The 20,712-nt window shown below is 34.6% G+C and overlaps 1 protein-coding gene across 1 annotated transcript in view; it reads right to left on the bottom strand.

Moving 5' to 3' along the window:
* LOC136828870 (DBH-like monooxygenase protein 1) overlaps nt 1–20,373 on the bottom strand; it is a 651,836-nt gene extending 631,463 nt beyond the window's left edge. Inside the window, exon 1 of the mRNA XM_067087149.1 lies at nt 20,336–20,373. The gene's annotated coding sequence lies outside the window, so the exon portion shown is untranslated. The remainder of the gene's footprint in view (nt 1–20,335) is intronic.
* Nucleotides 20,374–20,712: the final 339 nt, after the last annotated feature.

The following is a 20,712-nucleotide window of genomic DNA, read 5'->3' as shown; positions in this document are numbered from 1 at the left end:
CAGTCAGAATTCGTCTTATGTGAACATAATGGATCAGTTTTATTAGAATCCTGTAGAATTCTCCTAAAAAAGAATAAATAACCTGCCTCCATATATGTCCTCATCTTCTGCTTTTTTGTATTTCATGTAGAATATGTCAGTTCTTGGCCCTTCTCGATTATAAGTTCCTTAGACTAACATTATTTTATTTCTCTTGCTAAAATAAGGTAGTCATTACATCAGATGTTTTATCACCGAATGCTAAATTTCTTGGCTTTATAGTGTTGCAGGGTTGATATAGTTAAATCTGTTCATTCAGGTTCATAATATCAATAAAAATTCAGAAGACTGATCAGTTTTATGTTGTGCCACTGAATATATTAAAATGTCATTGAATACAAGTCTAGAAAATTACATTTTTTCGCAGAAATAGAGATGACTCTGTAATTCGTCAAATAACGTTTTCATATTCCAATCCATTTGGAAGTTAATTAGCTGTCCTGGTAGCCACTGAGTGCCTGGGGAGAATACATTTTACATTGTGTGATGTGACTGTCAAAATCTGTTCTTCTAATCCTCTAATCATGAAGGTCTATCAGATTGCATTGAACGTCATGTAGCATCCCACAAATACGAGGTTGGATAGGGGAATCTATTTCCTTAATCCCACAAAGTAAACATTTAATACTTAAAATAACTGAAGAGTGAAAGGTATTCTCTCTTTTTTTTCTGCGCGGTGCTTTGTAATTCCATAACAACGTTGTCCATTCCGAATTCTATTACATGTCCTTTCAGTTCTCAGAGGCCCATAAATCCTGTTGGATTTTATCAGATTTGGGTCAGAGGCTTTAGGCATGATGCCCGAAGTACGCACTGTCCTTTCGGTTTTATTGGAATTCAGCTTAATCTTATTTTTGGGATCCTTCACAATTTACGTCCTGCTGTAAAACATCACGTCGAGGTGCTCTGGCGTCTTCATAAAATTTTAGGTCTTGATTTTGCATAAGATTTTATAAGGTTAGTGGCAGAAGTAATTTTGCTTGTATTCCATACATTAATTTTTAATTGTATCAGAATAGTTCGTATCTTTTGCTGAATGTGTTGAATATCAATTTTTTTTTTTTTATTTAACTGACCCGGTATATCTGCGAAGTTCCTGCAATTCGTAAAATTCAGAAATCAGTTTGTCATCTTATCTTACAACAGTAATATTTAACTAAGATCAAAATATTTTCCAACCTCAGTTTTCAAGAGACCTAGAGTAAATAATTCCTGATTTTACCTTGTAAGCCAAAATTCATTTTTTGCATAATTTTAAATTTTAACAACAGTGCAACGATCCCTCTTTTGTCAGTACAGTATTTTCGAGTCTTAAACTTAATTTATTTTGTATTTGCGGAATTCACAAAGGATTTAATTATATTTGTTCCTGGAACCATATAAATCATCTAATATCACAGTTAATATTGACCATGTTTATTCTCTTGAAGTACCGTCCTTTTTGGCGGAATGTTGACTGATATTCGGGGGGTTTTAAGAAAGGCTGAAACACCACTGTAGAGTAAACTGGTCTGCTCTTACACCTTTGATCTTCCGGATTATTGATATTTCGGAAAAACATATGGTTTACAGTTTTCCCTAATTTGGTTGATTTAGCTTCGCGTGGATGTAATTTGACTTAGAATTCTATTCTGTAGGCCAAAAGTGTTTTCTGAAAATGATGCACAGAAGACTAGAAATTCACAGGAAAAATTATGGCTTCACTTGTTTTATACGTATTATCATTTTGAGTATTATTATTGTAGCTTTTATATGAACTGCAGAGTGCGGAGAGCTGGATGCATCTGCGTCCAGACAAGTGCAATTGAATTAGAGATAATTTTCAAGTTAATTAAAATCTGCATAACGTGCATAACTCGGGCAAAAGTTTGAAGTTTCTTGATATATAAAACAGGCCATTTCGCTGCTTCTGTGAGGTTTTAATTGCAATAGATTTTTTTCCAGACTTCACAAGACTTAAGATTAATAATTTATATAGAAAAAAGGCGTAAAGTGTCGACAAAGTAAACAAAAAATTTATATTGATTGGAAAACTCTAGCTCGTCTCAGGAACATGCATGTTCCCTTGTACGCATAATATACATATGCATGCCATACGTGGTGACACATGAAAATTATATCGAGAAAATTGACAGTTACGCCCATACAATCATACATCACTCATATAAGTAAGTTCTCACAATCAATCATGCAACAGCCGAACGAGCTTCATTTTGCTAATGCAATGATAATGATGCAAAGGGAACACAAGCAACTGAGCAACTCATTTGTCTTGAAACAAAGGAGGGCGTCTCTCTCCGTGATGAAATGAAGTGAGAGGAATGCGAGCCCACTGCTACAGAGAGAGAGAGAGAGAGAGAGAGAGAGAGAGAGAGAGAGAGAGAGAGAGAGAGAGAGAGAGAAGAGAGAACAAATATCCATGCAAAATTTGTGATTTGGAGAGAGAGAGAGAGAGAGAGAGAGAGAGAGAGAGAGAGAGAGAGAGAGAGAGAGAGAGAGAGGGGTTAAACAAATATCCATGAAAAAGTTGTGATCTGGAGAGAGAGAGAGAGAGAGAGAGAGAGAGAGAGAGAGAGAGAGAGAGAGAGAGAGAGAACAAATAACAAATATCCATACTAAAGCTGTGATTTGGAGAGAGAGAGAGAGAGAGAGGGGTTAAACAAATTTCCATGGAAAAGTTGTGATCTGGAGAGAGAGAGAGAGAGAGAGAGAGAGAGAGAGAGAAGAGTTACACACATACATGCATAACTAGCTTTTGAGACAAACAGCAAAAATAATTATTCTATGCTGATTACCTGTAAGTTTTTCATTTCCATTTCTCATGAACACATTATAAAAGTATCAGCAGGTAAAGACTGCTTCTTACATTGTTAAATTCTGGTACTATATCACCGGACTAAGTACCCAGATTCATCTGATTACGGAAACCTCGCCAGAACTATTCCTTACTTAATGGAAAAGGCCGTTCTTCATAACAAACGTCAAAATAAAAAGTTTGGGGCCGTAAATATCTGTAATATGTAGGTTTTGAAGTATTATGAAGTAACTAATAATGATATTCAAAGACTGCTGAAAGCCTTTATTTTATGCGGATTGTTGGTGGACAACAGATGAATGTTGTGACATAATATGACATTATTATTAGCATGAAGTACATATACTCCATCTCGGAGTGTTAGTTGAGTAAAGTATACAGAAGCTTCTTATTTTTTAGCACGTCGTAACTTTGTGGTTATGTGTCTGAAATAGGAGGAAGGCGCCGCTGGATTATCGCTTTGTTTTTGTGGCAGTAAGAATGTATATTCATGCTTGTGTGTACGTATGTGTATGTATTTAAATACAGTATATATATATATATATATATATATATATATATATATATATATATATATATATATATATATATGTATATTTATATATATATACTGTATATATATGGATATATATATATATATATATATATATATATATATATATATATATATATATATATATATATATATAAACATATATATAAATATATAATTGAACTTCATCCTTAAAGTTGTTTAAAAAGAATATAATAACCCTGATTAGTCATTACAGCCTAAATGCCAGTTTGTTAATAGACTTAGTAAACTCTTTTTCTTATTTTCTTTTGATTTCCCTGGATGCGAATCCAGAGCGAAACTCAGGTTTTCTTGGAAGGTAATGAGAAGTATTTTCTGCAACTCTCAAGAAAGAAGTCATATTCCAATTACCAGTCTGTTATGATATAGCTGGATAACGAGCATCTCGGCATCGGAGTTCCTGAAACATTTTGTCGAAGCGAGTTTAGGCCGAAGGATCAGGCCAGAAAGTTGTCGAATTAATGTGGAACCAGAATCAAATACAGGTCCAGTGGAAGAAAGTTATTGCTGGGCCTTGAAGCGATTTCTTGTGTGCCAAAAGCCTACTCTGTCCTGATGTAAGTGTAATTGTTTTTCTCACGTCCTTAGTCACTTGTTATGTACTACATTTAGAAAAGTAGGAGGTCTGGTTATTAGTATTATCCCTTATAGTACCTGGTGTATAAAATTACCTCTTTCTGTGTTCCCAGCTTGTCCTCACAGTAATGGTGCTAAGGACTCAGGGACCTAAGAAGCAAATATGTATCTGAGTGTCAGTCGACTGTGGATGGGGACAGCCAGGTTGGAGAAGGGCATAGGACCAGCAGCTTCATCGCAGATGACTTGAAAAGAACTGGAAACCTAAGAGCTTGTTAGCTATTCTAAAGCATGTATATATATATATATATATATATATATATATATATATATATATATATATATATATATATATATATATATATATATATATATATATATATATATATATATATATCATGCTATAATTACTCCTTACCCTTATTTTCTTCAAGTTTACAAAGAATTTCCTTTTCCAACGGAGAGTTTTAAAAGTGAATGTCCAGTTGTTTATTTATTTAATCATTTATTCATTTATTTGTTTATTTTGGGCTCTGGACATTGCAAGACTGCTTTGTCTTTTCACCTGCAGTTGAGTTAACAAGATTACAAGAAAAATATTTACATAAAGCTAAGGGGGAGAGGGAGAAGTGTTGTCCAATCAGAATTAAGCATTGTGGATTACTCTGCACCAAAAAATAGAATGCTTGCTTCTTAGGCTGTGGCAGATGTCCTAGGTATGTTGCGGGTGTCAAATGTGCAGGATATGAAAACATTCTTGAAGTAACGGATTTTCCTCACTGATAAAAAGGATCTTTAAGAGAAGAGGCAGCTCAGGTTGGCCTATAAGACTATGGTTGCTCTTCCAGTGACAAGAATTTGTTCTCATGAGGTGTAGTAGTGTAGCTCTCTGCAGTGCCTTTGGATGGCGTCTTATCTAGAGGTGGAAGGTGAGGCAACTCAGCAGACAAATCATATTTTGGCAGTTATGCCTCTATATCTGTTCAGATGGTTGAGGGACGATGTTGATTCTTGGGATGAAATCCTTCATCTCACCAGACTCTCAATACAGTATGGTTTTTACCAGCTTTCTATTAGCAGAGGGCGAATGTTGTCGAAGATGAATGCATAAATAAACCCCTCATCGTTTTTAAAAGCTTTAGATATTTGACTTTTGTAGACAAGGGTTACAATGTCACTGCCATTGGTTAAGTCATCACCATGGTTACTGCACCGTTTGTGTAAGAAGTTCTCATAACCCTGTCAACTAAGGTGTCGGATAAGCAGATGCCCACAGGTTTTGAGCTGCTTCTGCATCCCTTGCAGGTAGCAATGCAACTACTGCAGAGGGTGAAGCCATTGTAGGCACTGGTAATGGTCACAATGTGACATGAAGGCCACTTGCTGGCACCGTTGTTGCAGTGTCTTTAAGTTCATGTCCTTCACATGTACCAAGTTTAGTATCTCCATGCTTGCGTAGACTTTGACTTTTGTAGACAAGGGTTACAGTGTCAGTGTCAGTGGTTAATTCATCATCATGATTACTGTACCATTTGTTTAAGACTCTTCTCTTGACCCTTTTAACTAAGGTGTGGGGAAGCAGATACCCACAGGTTTTGAGCAGCTGATGAATCCTTTGCAGGCAGCAGTGCAATTACTGCTGTGTGTAAAGCCATTGTAAGCACTGGCAGTGGTCCCAATGTGACATGAGGGCCACTCGCTGGCACTTTTAAGGCAATGTCTCTGGGTTCGTGGCCTTCACATGTACCAAGGTTTTTATCTCCATGGTTGCTTATGAGGGTGTCTAAGAAATAAAACTGGCTGCTAGAACTCCCGTGGTGTAAAGTCTGAATTATTGGGTCTTCACAAATGTATCATTAGTATATCTTAAATAAGTAGTTGCTGTATCCATTTCACAGAAGAATACCTCTTGATTGTATCCTATAAAGAAATTCGTTAAGAGCATCCCCTTATCCAGCTGTTAGGTGGGATGGGGATCTGGTTAATTATTGGGTATAGTTTGTTTTAGTTTTGGGATTGTTTATATTGCGATGCAAATATTCAGGGTCAAAATCCCCTGTAATCAACTTGTTTGTTCATATTTTCATGTTGTCTGTTGGGTTCCCTTATATCTTCCTGATTGGCATCAATTTTGGACAGGTAGCTCTCCTCCTACATGAGGGCATAGGTGGAGTTCTTAACCTCCTAGCATAATGTAATGTCCAGTTGGAATAGAGCTCCTCAGATGCCATGGTGTTCCATTGCACAAGGATGCTTTCTTCAGTATTGTCTTTTCGTCTTGGGGGATTCAGTGATAATGGCTACCTGCAGCAGAGGTCTAATCATAGAAACCTTTCCTTCCAGTTTGTGGTCCAAATAAGGCCTATATCTTGAGTCATTTGCAGTGTTGGGAGAGATTGAAGTTTGCCTAAATAGAGGTAAATCTAAGACAATGAGACCAACCATGTCTCTTTCTCCTAATTAGATTTGCATCAGAGAGGAAAGTCCTCCCTAAACTCTGACATCTCAAGGGCACCTACAGTAAGTTTGCCTTGGACTCCTAAAATGACATTGAGAGCTTCTCACCTTGATGGTTGAGTATGAACTTCACTGTTTAGTACAGGCATTCTGACTTCTGGTCGGGCTCAGTCCCTAGCCCCTCGTTTTCATTGGTCAATCTTTTCATCTACTCATCAGTTTTGTGTGGAAGGAGACTTTTCTTTTATTCTTGTACATTTCAGTATTGATTATGAGACTGTGGTTTTGTAATGTGCTGAAAAAATAAAAAGTACAGAAAAAAAATATAAATTTTGAGAATGCCAAATAAGAGTGAAACTATATGCTAAGCTGTTGTGAGATTAGATGTGTGTATATATATATATATATATATATATATATATATATATATTATGTATGTATGTATGTCTATAGGTACCCCTACATGTTTATATATTTATTTATTTATTATTTATCATAGCGGGTCCGACCATGAATACGAAAACATAATCATTTTCCACGTTTTTCCTATACATACTTTTCATTTTTTGTAGAAATTCCTGAAGATGGAAATAAAATTTACGAAACGTCAGTATAAAATGTGGAAATTGATTTCTCCAGGTGGGACCCCTCAATGAAATATACCCAGGGCTTTTGCCTTGTCACCATGTCCATATCCATACATATATATATACATATATATATATATATATATATATATATATATATATATATATATATATATATATATATATATATATATATATATATATATATATATATATATATATATATATATATATATATATATATATATATATATATATATATACATATATATACACATGCATATACTATATATATATGCAATGCAACTAAATTTGCAACCCTTTACTTGTATTAGTGTATATTCATATGTATACTCTTTTTAAAAGAATACATACGTGTGCATGAAGCTCTATAGTACGCTCAAAGGAGCATGAGCAATTCAGGTACAAGACCAGATTAATCTAACAGTAACAACAACAACTCTCTCTCTCTCTCTCTCTCTCTCTCTCTCTCTCTCTCTCTCTCTCTCTCTCTCTCTCTCTCTCTACAGCATGTTCAAAGAAGCATGAGCCAATGCTGGCACACGGCCAGATTAATCTAATAACAACAATCTCTCTCTCTCTCTCTCTCTCTCTCTCTCTCTCTCTCTCTCTCTCTCTCTCTCTCTCTCTCTCTCTTCCTTATATATTTTGAAAAATCGCCTGTGCATAGGTAAAATTTCGAAACCCTTCATTAGGAAAAATATTTTTTTAAGAATAATTAATCTTGAAAATCCAACCAACAATCTCCCTGGGCAACAGAAGTTTCCATATGCAAATACTGTTACCAAAATCAGGCATGATAAATGATTTTAGCGTTCTACAACATATTAATCGTTATTTTTCGTTTTTCACACTTGATAATATTTTCAGTGACCAATGTATAATGAAGGGAAGTGAGTTTTCATACTTTTAGATGTATGAGTATTTGGAGGCATGCGAGATGGTAAGAAATTTTGTTTTACAAATCACTGTTGGGGAGTTCTCGAGTATTGTACAGACTTGAAAAATATGGAAGACTTAGTAAAGCTAAAGTTTTACTTCACACACACACTACACATGTATATATATGCATGTTTGTGTGTACGTATTTATATATGTCTCTTTATATGTGTGTATATACATACATTATATATATATATATATATATATATATATATATATATATATATATATATATATATATATATATATATATATATATACATAGAAACCCAAGGAAAATTATACGGAGATCAACTGGATATTATGAACCCATTTTTTTAGTGAAGTAGAAGTGTGATAGTAACGATACATACAAGTATGAATATACTTGGTTAATGCATAAGCTAGATTAATGCGAGTAGTGACGTAAGGATGTAAGCTATAGAGGGATTATTGTTGGAAATTTATGAACACCATTCCAATATCAAGGAAGGTCTGATACTACTATGGTGTTTCGTTGAGTAAGTAAAGTTAATCGAAATTGCTCGTGAACGAAGTTGGTGGAACATTTTCAGGTGAATTTTTAATAAATAGTAGATGTTATGGAAAAATGTTATGCCACCTTTGATGTTTGCCTTTTGGCAGACTAAAAATATGCAGTTGATGCCATGTTAGCCAGCACAACAACACAATACTGAATTAGCTTAAGAGAATGCATCACTGGACTAAGATAAATAACAGGAAAACTGATATCACTGAATTACAATTACAGCTGTGACTCCATAGAAATTTTAATCAGACTTGTATGTCATGTTGCATGGGAAAACTATGAATGATAGCCGATCATTTACCTAGGAAAGGAAGTAACACGTGTTGTGGTTTTGATTAACGTGTCCCCGCTAAACCGAAACACCCCCCACTAAACCTAAACACCCCTAAAATAAAACTCACCCCTACTAAACCTAAATACGCCCCCACTAAACCTAAACACATGGTCTACTAAACCTAAATACACACCCCCACTAAACTGAAACACCCCACTAAAACTAAGCACACCCCCACTGAACCAAAACACACCCCCACTGAACCAAAACACACCCCACTAAATCTAAACACATGTCCCCCATTTTACCTAAACACACCTCCACTAAACCAAAACACACTCCCACTGAACCAAACGCATCATCCACTATACCTAAACACCCCTCTCACCAAACCTAAACACACCCCCTACTAAACCTAAACACACACCACCCACTAAACCTAAATGCACCCCCTACTAAACCTAAACACTTCTTAACTAAACTATACCTAAACACTATACCTAAACTCACCCCCACTAAACCTAAACAAACAATGTAATTGAAGCAACTATCTTAACAGGAAAGAGAGAGAGAGAGAGAGAGAGAGAGAGAGAGAGAGAGAGAGAGAGAGAGAGAGAGAGAGAGAGAGTAGAGGGGGTATTAGGGAGGAGAAAGAGAGAGAGAGAGAGTTTATCAGTTGTCAATCAGAGTTTTCCCGAGCAGCGCCGGGTTGGTCAGTTAGTATAAACATATAGTGGGTATTTCGGCACTGATCACTAGTTAACAGCACCGATATCTGGCTAATGGTGCTGTTAAGCCGGGTTTTCGACGCTATTATCGCCGATTTTCGGTTAGCGGCGGTTTTCAGTTAGTGGCGCTCAGCCGGGGACAGAACCCCCACCATTAACCGGGGATTGCCTGTATATACGTACATACATACATACATATATATATATATGTGTGTGTGTGTGTGTGTGCGTGTGTGTGTGTGTGTTGCTTTTAACTGTATCCTTGAAAGTATACTGCGCAGCATTCCAATTTACTCTGGTAGGAATTCGTATGATAATAATAGCTTAAACTACTGATAGTAATGATAAATCTTTCTTCATTTTAGTCTTAGATATTTCAATAATTTTCTTTTCATAAGTAGGGACTCTTCGCCTGTCTTAGAAGGCGTGGCCATTCATTTCTGAAATCCTAAGATATTCCGAATGTATTGATGTCAGTATTACTTAGTAACATTAGCCTGATCACTTAGTGCAGAAATACAGGGTTGTGGATAGTTGCAACATATTTTATGAAGGAAATAAAGGTCAGTGAGAATTAACCATCAATGAGAATTGAAGTGGAACTGAATTTTTTACAGCAGTATTGTAGCTCATATTTTGAGTAAATAAAACGTTCATCAAAACAATGCTCTTATTTTTTACTAGGTAGGTAAATACGTTAGATAATTTTTCATTTATTAAAATCCTTGGTAGCTTAATTTGTCAAGCCTGTGCTGAAATTCAATAAACCATTAATAGTTTTTATAGTCGTTTTACTCATTCTACTAAAATTGGGGGTTTGGTGGTTTCAGTGAACCATTAATAATTTTATAGTCTTTTAATCATTCTGCCAAAACGATGTTTTGAAGGTTTTATAAACATAATTGAGATTATTTCATCACGAATTAAGAGCGTCTGAATTACTGCAGATATATTTAAAGGAATATTTTCGCCTGTCATCTTTTGTTTGTTTAAAGTATCTTCCAGTGTCGGTGTGTGCTTGTGTGTATGTATATAATATATATATATATATATATATATATATATATATATATATATACATAGATATATACATACATAATACCTAAATACATACATACAAACACAAAACTATAGCAAAATCCACCTCTCCTTGCAGCTAAGCCCCGCCCACTGCTTACGTCACGATCATCCCTTGAAGCTGATTGGTTGGGAATGGTTTCAAAAAGTTGGTTTATCTGTGAATCTTTTCACCGTCAATAATTTTGCAATGGTTGTTTTACCGAGCTAAAATGCGTTCTGCTGATTATCAAAAGGAAAGGTTATATTATCCCCTGAAATAAAATCATAATACGCACCTCCCTAAAAACGGTAACAGAAGAGGAAAATAAGAATGAGGTTAGGAGCGTTGCGCGATGCTGCAATGTTTTTCGTAAATGAGGTTCACCTGAATACGGAGGTGACACAGGGAATGTCTTGCGTTCGAATCGGTGCACCTGAATTACAGGACAGTGATAATTACCGTCTGTTATTGTCAAGCGTGTTCGACATTCTAAACTTAAACAGACTTTCCCAGAGCTATGCAGGCTGGTATTTCCTATAGATTTCAGGAAATTTTGCTGCATTTTAATAGTCACGAAATCGATTTCATTGCAATCGTTTACACATTCGGTGGGATGACAAATAGTGGCTGCACTCTACTAAACCAGAATATGCCTATGTTTAACTTAAAGTTACAGTATGATAGGCTATCCGAGTCATGTCGGATATAATTTGCTGAGAATTTTCATAGGGACATTTTCACCTTTCGAAATAACAGGATCATAAAAAACGACGTAGGCTTATAATGTCCTATGTCTTTTTGTCAGTTTACGCAGCTTATGACGTTTGGATTATAGGCCTATGCCTATCTTATTTTCAGCCGTTTCACTGTCGTTCTTGTTGTGGTTATTCTTGTTTTTGTTGTTGCTGGTTTGGTGCTTGTAGTGTCTTCGGAAATTTTGCATATGGTAACCAAACATTGCAGAATAAACATAGACCTATTCATAAAATACTAGTGTAAAGAATTATCTGCCTACTATTGTTAATTGAAATTTAGTCATTTGTTTTAATTAAAAGTAATCGAGATCTTTATGAATATAGTCTACGCTAGAATATAAATTTTACTTTTCTTCTCTGTGGTATAAATGGCTTTTACATTTGCTATGGCCATGTACTTTTAATGTACTTTTAATCAAAATGTACACAATTACACCATAATGGCTGATTGCTAAGTTTGTAACGTATCTATATGAAAGAATAAACACATACACAAATGCCAGTGTGTATATATATATATATATATATATATATATATATATATATATATATATATATATATATGTGTGTGTGTGTGTGTGTGTGTGTGTGTGTGTGTGTGTGTGTGTGTTTGTATATGTATGTAAGTATATATATGCCTGTGTGTGTGTATGTGGGGTGACAGTTTGTCACTAATTGTACTCGTGACGATATTACACTTACAAAGATTAGGCCATAAATAACCCACGCTGGAGGAGGATTTCAAGTATAGGATTTGGAACGACCGGAATACGCACTGCAGAGTCGAAATCCAACATAGATCTCTCTCTGTAATTTAATGGATAAAGTCCCCGTCATCGATATTAAAGTGGTATTTTTATCATAAGTACACAAACATACATGTGTGTGTGTGTATTACAAATATTAAACCGCGATTATCGTTTAATATCGTATTCACTATAAACTCCTGGGAATAACTTACACCCAAGGGGGATTATAGCTGACAAGTGCTGCTTATTAAGTATAGTAATATTTATTTGTGTATAAATACTATGCATATATATATATATACATATATATATATATATATATATATATATATATATATATATATATATATATATATATATATATATATATATATATATATATATATATATATATATATTCAAGTATGTATATTAGGATGGCTTTAAAGCAAATAACCACACAATGGTCACCACCTGTCCATACTCCTCAGGGTTGAATTGCAGATGAATCCTCTGTGTAAAAAAGTTAAAAACATCAGCATCTTCATACGACTATGTAGAAGGATCGTCTATCTCCACCATCTATCTTGCAAGCAATCAAACCATACACTTTCACCATTGTTTTATCCTCCATTCTTTCTACATGACCGCACCAGGTAAAAACACTTTGATTCATCCTTTCAGTTACTCTTGTTATTCTGCTACCTCTGAATATCTCCCCGTTTATTACCTTTTTCCTTCGTGTTCCACGTATTCCACATAAACAGCTAATTTAAGATCTTCCAACTTTCTTCAGTAATTCACATTCAAGATCCTCCCTTCAAATCCCTGGCTTCCATTGACATTCCAAATATGTTCCCGACCTTTACAGACTCCCTGCTGCCTTTTTTGTATCACTTAATCCTATAGGACACCTCCTTCCTCATCCTGATAGCAACCATCAACTGCTTTCATTCTTCCATGTTCCATTACTCCACCTTCCTGGTTTCCTTTTACTCTCTTAACCTTGTATTTGTTACCATTTTCTCTCACTTTTCTCTTCTTGCAAAACCTTTCCACATTTTCTCTTGTCTCTGCTGTCCCTAATGAGTGATCTATTGTTTGCAAACATCAGCCATTCCGCACTTCATTCACGACCCATTTTCTAATCACATAACTCTGCACCTACAGCTTCTCGTGTCATTTCATCTCTAAAGGTGATATGCAGTCACTGAGACGTATCACACACTTGCCTTTGATCCCCATTGACATCAAGCTAGTCAGTCATCTGTCTGCACATTCTAAAGCATGCTTTGCCTTCATCATAATCCATCATGAAAATTTCCAATCGCTTTTAACAATTTACCTTCAATACCATACGTCCTGAATATCCTTCAGAATCTTTGCCTGAGTCTAGCACAAGCTTATGATTTATGCATGCATCAATGTACACACATACACACACACACACACACACACACACACACATATATATATATATATATATATATATATATATATATATATATATATATATATTAACTTTTATCACATACACAAATGTTCTGTGCAATAGTAGAATTACTAAAAAGACCTCATTCAAACTGGATGGTATCTAATGGAGTATTTATTTAGAAAAAGTTACAAGCTTTCTTGGACAAACAGTAACTTTTTCTGAATAAATACTCCATAAGATACCATCCAGTTTGAATGAGGCCTTTTCAGTAATTTATATATAAATATATATACATATATATATATATATATATATATATATATATATATATATATATATATATGTATGTATTTATGTATGTATGTATATATGGATATGTACACGTATGTATACACAAACACACACATATATGTGTGTGTATACGTCTTAATGTAAATATTATCATTTTAACTTTTTTTCCAGTTTTTTGCAAATATGAGAAATGTTATTTGCCCTGAACCCCATACCAATGTTACTTATTTCTTGGCATCCATCATGTATAAAATTGAGGCTGTCTTTAGCATATGGAGAAGAGGCTTGTCATTTCTTTAGGGGCATTTTTTATCGCCATGAGGGTCTCAAACAACAATTAAGCTCTCGCTTCAGAACAGTGAATTTGTATCCATGACAACACTCTCTTAATGCATAGGCATATAATTTTATTTCTTGGTTATTGATGGAAAAATAGCATTCATGCATACCAATAACTATTCCCATCATAACAGATTAACAAAGTCTATATAGATCCACTCTTGATAAATATTCATTTTTTTTTTTTTTTTTTCGGTTACTGATGAAAAAATAGCATTCATGCATACCAGTAACCATTCCCATCATAAGAGATTAAGCAAGTTGGTATAAGCCTCATTTAAAATTCGTCTCCCCCTCCCCCTCCCCCTCTCCCTAAAGCTGTGCTTAATTGACACCTTAAATTGTCGATCGATGTTTTTTTTTTCTTGAAAGAGAAATCGTTAAGAAAGCGAAGAATTCGGGTCAAGAACATCTAATCAACATGAGGAGATGAGGACCTTAATAATGTAGGTGTAATGAATGGAACGTTAATGATGTTCTTCCGGGCATCTTCATTCATACAAATATTGATCTGTTGGGGGGTCTGTCGATTGCGTGTCTTAAGCATAAAGAATTCGGCATAAAGTCTCCTAATATTTTCTGAAAATGAAAGTGCCCTAAGCTTTATGCTCGTTTCATTCAGTATATATATATATATATATATATATATATATATATATATATATATATATATATATATATATATATATATATATATATATATATATATTTTTTTATATATATATATATATATATATATATATATATATATATATAAGTATAGATGTGTGTGTGTTTGTGTATTGTGTATATATATATGATTATGTATTATTTGTAAAAATGCTTATATATTCAAGTATGTATGTATATATTTACTGTGTACACTTTTACCTTATATATATATATATATATATATATATATATATATATATATATATATATATATATATATATATATATATATATATATATATATATATATATATATATATACATAATGCAATTTATTTTCATTCATTTATGTAACTATAAACACATTCGTGGTATAATACATAAAATACATAAATATAAATATGCATATATATGTATGTGTGTGTCTTTGTGTGTCTGTTTGTATGCCATTTTTCATAACTGGCCGTGACTCGAGAAAAAAAAGTCAGCAATCACTGTTATATTCATATTTTCAATTTCAGACCAACTACTTGCGAGAAAACTTCCAAAACATCAACGAAATCTTACCAGTACACATTAAACCCCTTACTAACACTGTCATTATCCTCTGCTTTACACACTGCCAAATGCCTCCTTTCCAGTCCCTTTCTCATAATGTCTACCCACTACTTATGAGGTTTTTTTTCTCTTCCCCCTTCCCAGGGCTGCAGTTGTACAAACCGTTTCCACCAATCAATCGTCTCCCAAACTTACCACATGACCAAACCATCTCAAAACACCCTGGTCAATTCTTTAACCTTTGCCTACCTTTTTACCACTTTTTCCACGTATCCTGTTATTTCCCACTTATTAGTTCTTTCCAGCCCACATGTACTTCACAAAAAATGCACCTATACAGCTTCAACCCCTTTCCTTCATTCGCATTCAGAATTCATATTTCACTTCGGTAAAGGAGATTTGGCTGAATACTCTTCCCAGATATTCCCACATTTGCTTTCTAAGTGACTTTAAATATCTTCCATATTTTTCTTGCACACACACTCTTCTACGTGATTTGCTTTGCCTATTGTGGAGCTCACTATTCCTATCCTGCCACCCTACATTGTATTTACTCCTAAGTGCTTATGAGAATCAGCCTTATCCATTCCAACCTTTATATTAAAAGTCATTGATTCATGTTTCTGGTTTCATTCTTAAATAACCTCACACCTGCTCACAAAATATCTTTCTAACTCTTTCACTAGTTTTTGTAGTTTTTCTTCGCTACTCCATACAGCAGCAATTGCTTATTTACTCGCCTCTATCTTAAATTTCATTTTGCAAACGTCTTACGTCATTCCATCCATAAATGATATTAAATATCCAGAGACATACATTTTTGTCTGGGACAGTTTTAAAGTAAACGGCTCACTCAACCGTCTTCATTTTCCAGCAAACACTTTATCTCTCATCAAAAACTTTTAGTCACTATTACCATCCTATCCTCTATGCCCGCATTCTCATCCCCTTCCACATTGCATTTTATCTGTTCTGTTATGGGTTTCATCTGGACCCATATGCACCACGTCCACCTTTATCCTTTTTTTCTTCTCATTTTTCAAAAGATTACTTCATATAAACATGCTCATGATTGCTTCAGACATAATTGCTCTTCCCGTATCAATAAAACTGTTATCTCTTTTTTCCCTCATTCAAAATCCTACCATACACCTTCCTGTTCCTTTCATTTGCTAGGGTTACAGCCTCATCACACACACACACACACACACACACACACACACATATATATATATATATATATATATATATATATATATATATATAAATTTATATATATATATATATATATATATATATAAATTTATATATATATATATATATATATATACATATATATATATATATATATATATATATATATATATATATATATATATATATAATGTACACGTAAATATATAAATAATATATACATATATATGTGTGTGTATGTATGTGTGTGTTTGTGTTTGTATGTATATGTGTGTGCATGTGTGTGTGTGTGTGTAATGTTCAGCATCAAATTATTTCTCTCATATAGATGTTTCAAAAAAAATTACAGCAGCCAGTGGCTTATGCATTATTAAACTTCTAAATCAGGGATGAATTTCCTGAATCTGTCGAGTCTCTCATTCATGAAGACGTTTTTCTTTGCAAACATCTACTCAGGCACTCCCTTCTATCTTGTAAACACACTTGCAATTCATGGATATTAAAGAGTTTCCCTTTTAAGTAACACCGCCGCTGCATCTAGTCTCCACTTGTGTCTACTTCTTTTCTGTCAACATTTCGCAATTGCACTTGTCATATGCCTCTCATCCTCCTTTTTGCCCATGTGATCAAACTGCCTCAAAAAACACGAACCCATTTGCTCAAGTATAGTAATTTTTTTCTGTATTTAAAATATATTGAACTCTCATTACTTTATACAACGTTGGCAATTCATTACAACAGCTTCCACTTTTATTTTTATCTGTTTACAAATTATAACCGAATTATCTGCATATTATCTGCGATTCTCAACGTCTTGAAGTCCCCTCAACACATCATTTCTATGTATTTTGTCATGGAATTCAAAAAGTCCAAGTTATACGGATAAAATCTTCTCCTTTCGCTTCTAATCTTGAGACAAAAAATTCTTCGGAAGACAAACTTATCCACACAGATTACCTGCTACAACAAATGTCCTAAGTACCCTCCACTTTCCTCTTCTCTATGTACCGTAGCATAAGCCTCCATAGCTCCTTGTACATCATACAGCTTTATCTCTGTACTGTCAAGCTTCTCACGCAACTGTTTACTAACGAAAGCTTGATCCACGCATCCTCCAAAGTAATGTTATGTCACTTGAATTTTCATTCATCTTTATCAACTTTTCAATATAAACTGGATAATTATTCATATTTCATTTTCTTGTGAAACCTAGCTTTATTTAGATGTTCGTTGCACAGCATGGAATTCAGTTAAATGCATTACTGTACCGCATATTTATTTACTTATATATATATATATATATATATATATATATATATATATTGCATATATGTATAATATACATATATATATATGTATACAGATACATATAAAGTATTTATGTATATAAATTTGTATACATTATACACACACACATATATATATATATATATTAAATATGTTTGTGTGTTTATATGTTTGTGTTTTTGTCTATGTTTCTGTTTTAATGTCATGTCTATTAATATATATATATATATATATATATATATATATATATATATATATATATATATATATATATTCTTTTGTATGTTCCATTACATATTAACATACCTATCTTATTTATGAAATTCCATCCCTTGCGGTGCATTATTCTGACGCGAAATACAGTGCGGTTTAACAAGCAATTACCATGAATTTCAAAAACGCCACAAAACTAAGATATGCCTTCCGGAAAAATTTTCGGGAACTAATTAGTATATCTAGATTTTCTAATTTGCCTCACCTAGGAAAATAAGCCTTTGGCCGCCACACAGCGAAAATATGATGAATGCGGCATTACTTACTCGATTTTTTTTTTAGACAAATTAACTCGAATAAGGTATTTCCTTTGCATATGAATACATCCCATAAGGTTTTTCCTTTCCATATGAATACATCCCAGAGACTGGTTCCTAAAATATCGATGGCTCATTCACCGGGAGCGTCTTGTTAAATATGCCTTTTTTTTTTTTTTTTTTTTGTTCTTTGTGATTAATATGTTGAGTAAGGACACTGAGATTAGGATGCATGTTTTTTTGGTTCTTGAACGAATATGATAATGATACATACCTTTAGCCATTGAGAACATTTAAGCTGACTGAATTAATAAGGTCCTGTAGTGCATGCAGCTCACTTAAAAATTTTAATAATAAAAACAAAACAATTCGTTCGTTGTAATTTGATGGCTTTGGTGGACAAACGTTGCATTATGTTTCGTAGACTTAGTCCTTATTATTAACCTTCAGTAAAATCAAAGTCAGTGCGTTTGTTGACTCATAATTCATATCTTATTTTTCTACTGTTTTTTTTTCCTTAAGTAGGTTTCATGTAACGTGAGTAGAAAAATTCGAGGAATATTTTTGCGCTGAATAATTTACAGATTGGGATGTTGTTGTGATAGGTACATATCTAGCATGACAGGGTGACATACCTCATTTATTATACAGGAAATGACTAATTCAAGAATGCATACTTGATGTAAGTACCGTCATTTCTCTCTCTCTCTCTCTCTCTCTCTCTCTCTCTCTCTCTCTGCAGCATATTTTTTCTCCATGCAGGCATGCGTACATGTAATTGTACATTTGCTCATGTAATTAATATAAACAACTCATGCATCCTCCAGATTTTGTGACGGTGTTTTTTCTAGCAGATGTTTATATTTCCATGTTGCTTTGATAGAGAATCGTCATATTCCTTGACTCTAGATTTACTTTCTTTGATTTCTCAACGTTTCTTTCTGGTTTAACCTCTGTCGCAGTTACTCCATTCCTCTGTATTTTTCCTCCCTATCACCTCCATCACTCTCTTCCCATTTCACTCGTGTTCTGCTTTTGAATAAGATTTCCCATTTTCATGTAGATTTTGTTCCAGCTGCTTCTCTCTCTCTCTCTCTCTCTCTCTCTCTCTCTCTCTCTCTCTCTCTCTCTCTCTCTCTCTCTCTTACCATTCCAATCGCCATTTTTGCTTCGCCCAAAACGCCTCTCTCCTCATCCCCACCTTTATAGCCTTGGTATGCCCCCAGTTCTTATGCCCAATGCCCCGCCCCCTTTCCCAATTCGTTTGTTTCTGTGTCTGAGCAAAGATACCACCACCTTCCTAGGTTATACACGTCGAAACACGGACACACACACACACACGCACATACACATACACACACAAACACATCCCCGAACAGACAGCAACTGTCACTACGTCAGTCAAGCAATATTCCCAGGTGTCATTTGTAATTACTGAAGAGGACTTTTAATTGGCGGAGATAATTGCTTCGGCATCGAAAACACGCAATTACAGGGACTAATTTTTTCCCCTTTCCAGACCGGCAAAGGGAGTAAATTAGATTCGCGAGATAGGGATTTTCTTGTGTACTTTTTAAAAAGATTTATTTTTGTATGTGCATTTGTGTGTGTGTCTATGTGTGTGTGGTTTTTTTTTTTAGAATAATGTGAAAGTATTTTCAAAATGGATGACATTGTTTAGCACCTTCGGAGTTGACGTAATTTCCTGCTGATGATTTTCCTTTGTTTTTACAAAGAAATGAAAGAAATGATTCATTATCTATTCGGCCATGGCATTTTTGCATAAGTGCGTGAGATACAATTATTGTTTTTCCTCTGTCACTGTCTTTTCATCTTGAGTTTGATCACACGGAACTTTCACGAGAGGGAGCTGTAACCATAGAATAAAATCCCCAAAGAAAGAACTCCATGCATGCAGTATAAACAGCGTAAGAACTTCTGCAAGCGAGAATCACCCATACGCACTCCCGACACCCCTAGCCCGCGGCAGCGCGTCTTCCACCGAGTCTAGAAGGATACTGACCCATTCTGCTACTACCAGATCCCAACTCCGCCCTTATTGGCCTTGCTGAGTCTCCTCCTCCTCCTCCTCCCTCCACCCGCTTCCAGTTCCCCTCCCACTCTCCCCCTCCCCCCTTGCTGAAGGATCTCGCTCACTCGATAAGAGTCCTACGCGTCTGCTGTTGCTGCCGCTGTGTGGCTCCTGACGCTGTTCCTGCAAGGCCCACAGGCGCTGACAATTCCCGACAGCTGTTGGCAAGAAGTCGACGCCTTTACGGACACCAGATGCATCTTTAGATAGCCGGTTTTTTTTTTTTTTTTTTTTTAATAAGGAGAAAAAG

Source organism: Macrobrachium rosenbergii, chromosome 43, assembly GCF_040412425.1.
Source record: "Macrobrachium rosenbergii isolate ZJJX-2024 chromosome 43, ASM4041242v1, whole genome shotgun sequence".
NCBI classification, from domain to species: Eukaryota; Metazoa; Arthropoda; class Malacostraca; order Decapoda; family Palaemonidae; genus Macrobrachium; species Macrobrachium rosenbergii.
This window is presented reverse-complemented; position numbering and strand designations above follow the sequence as displayed.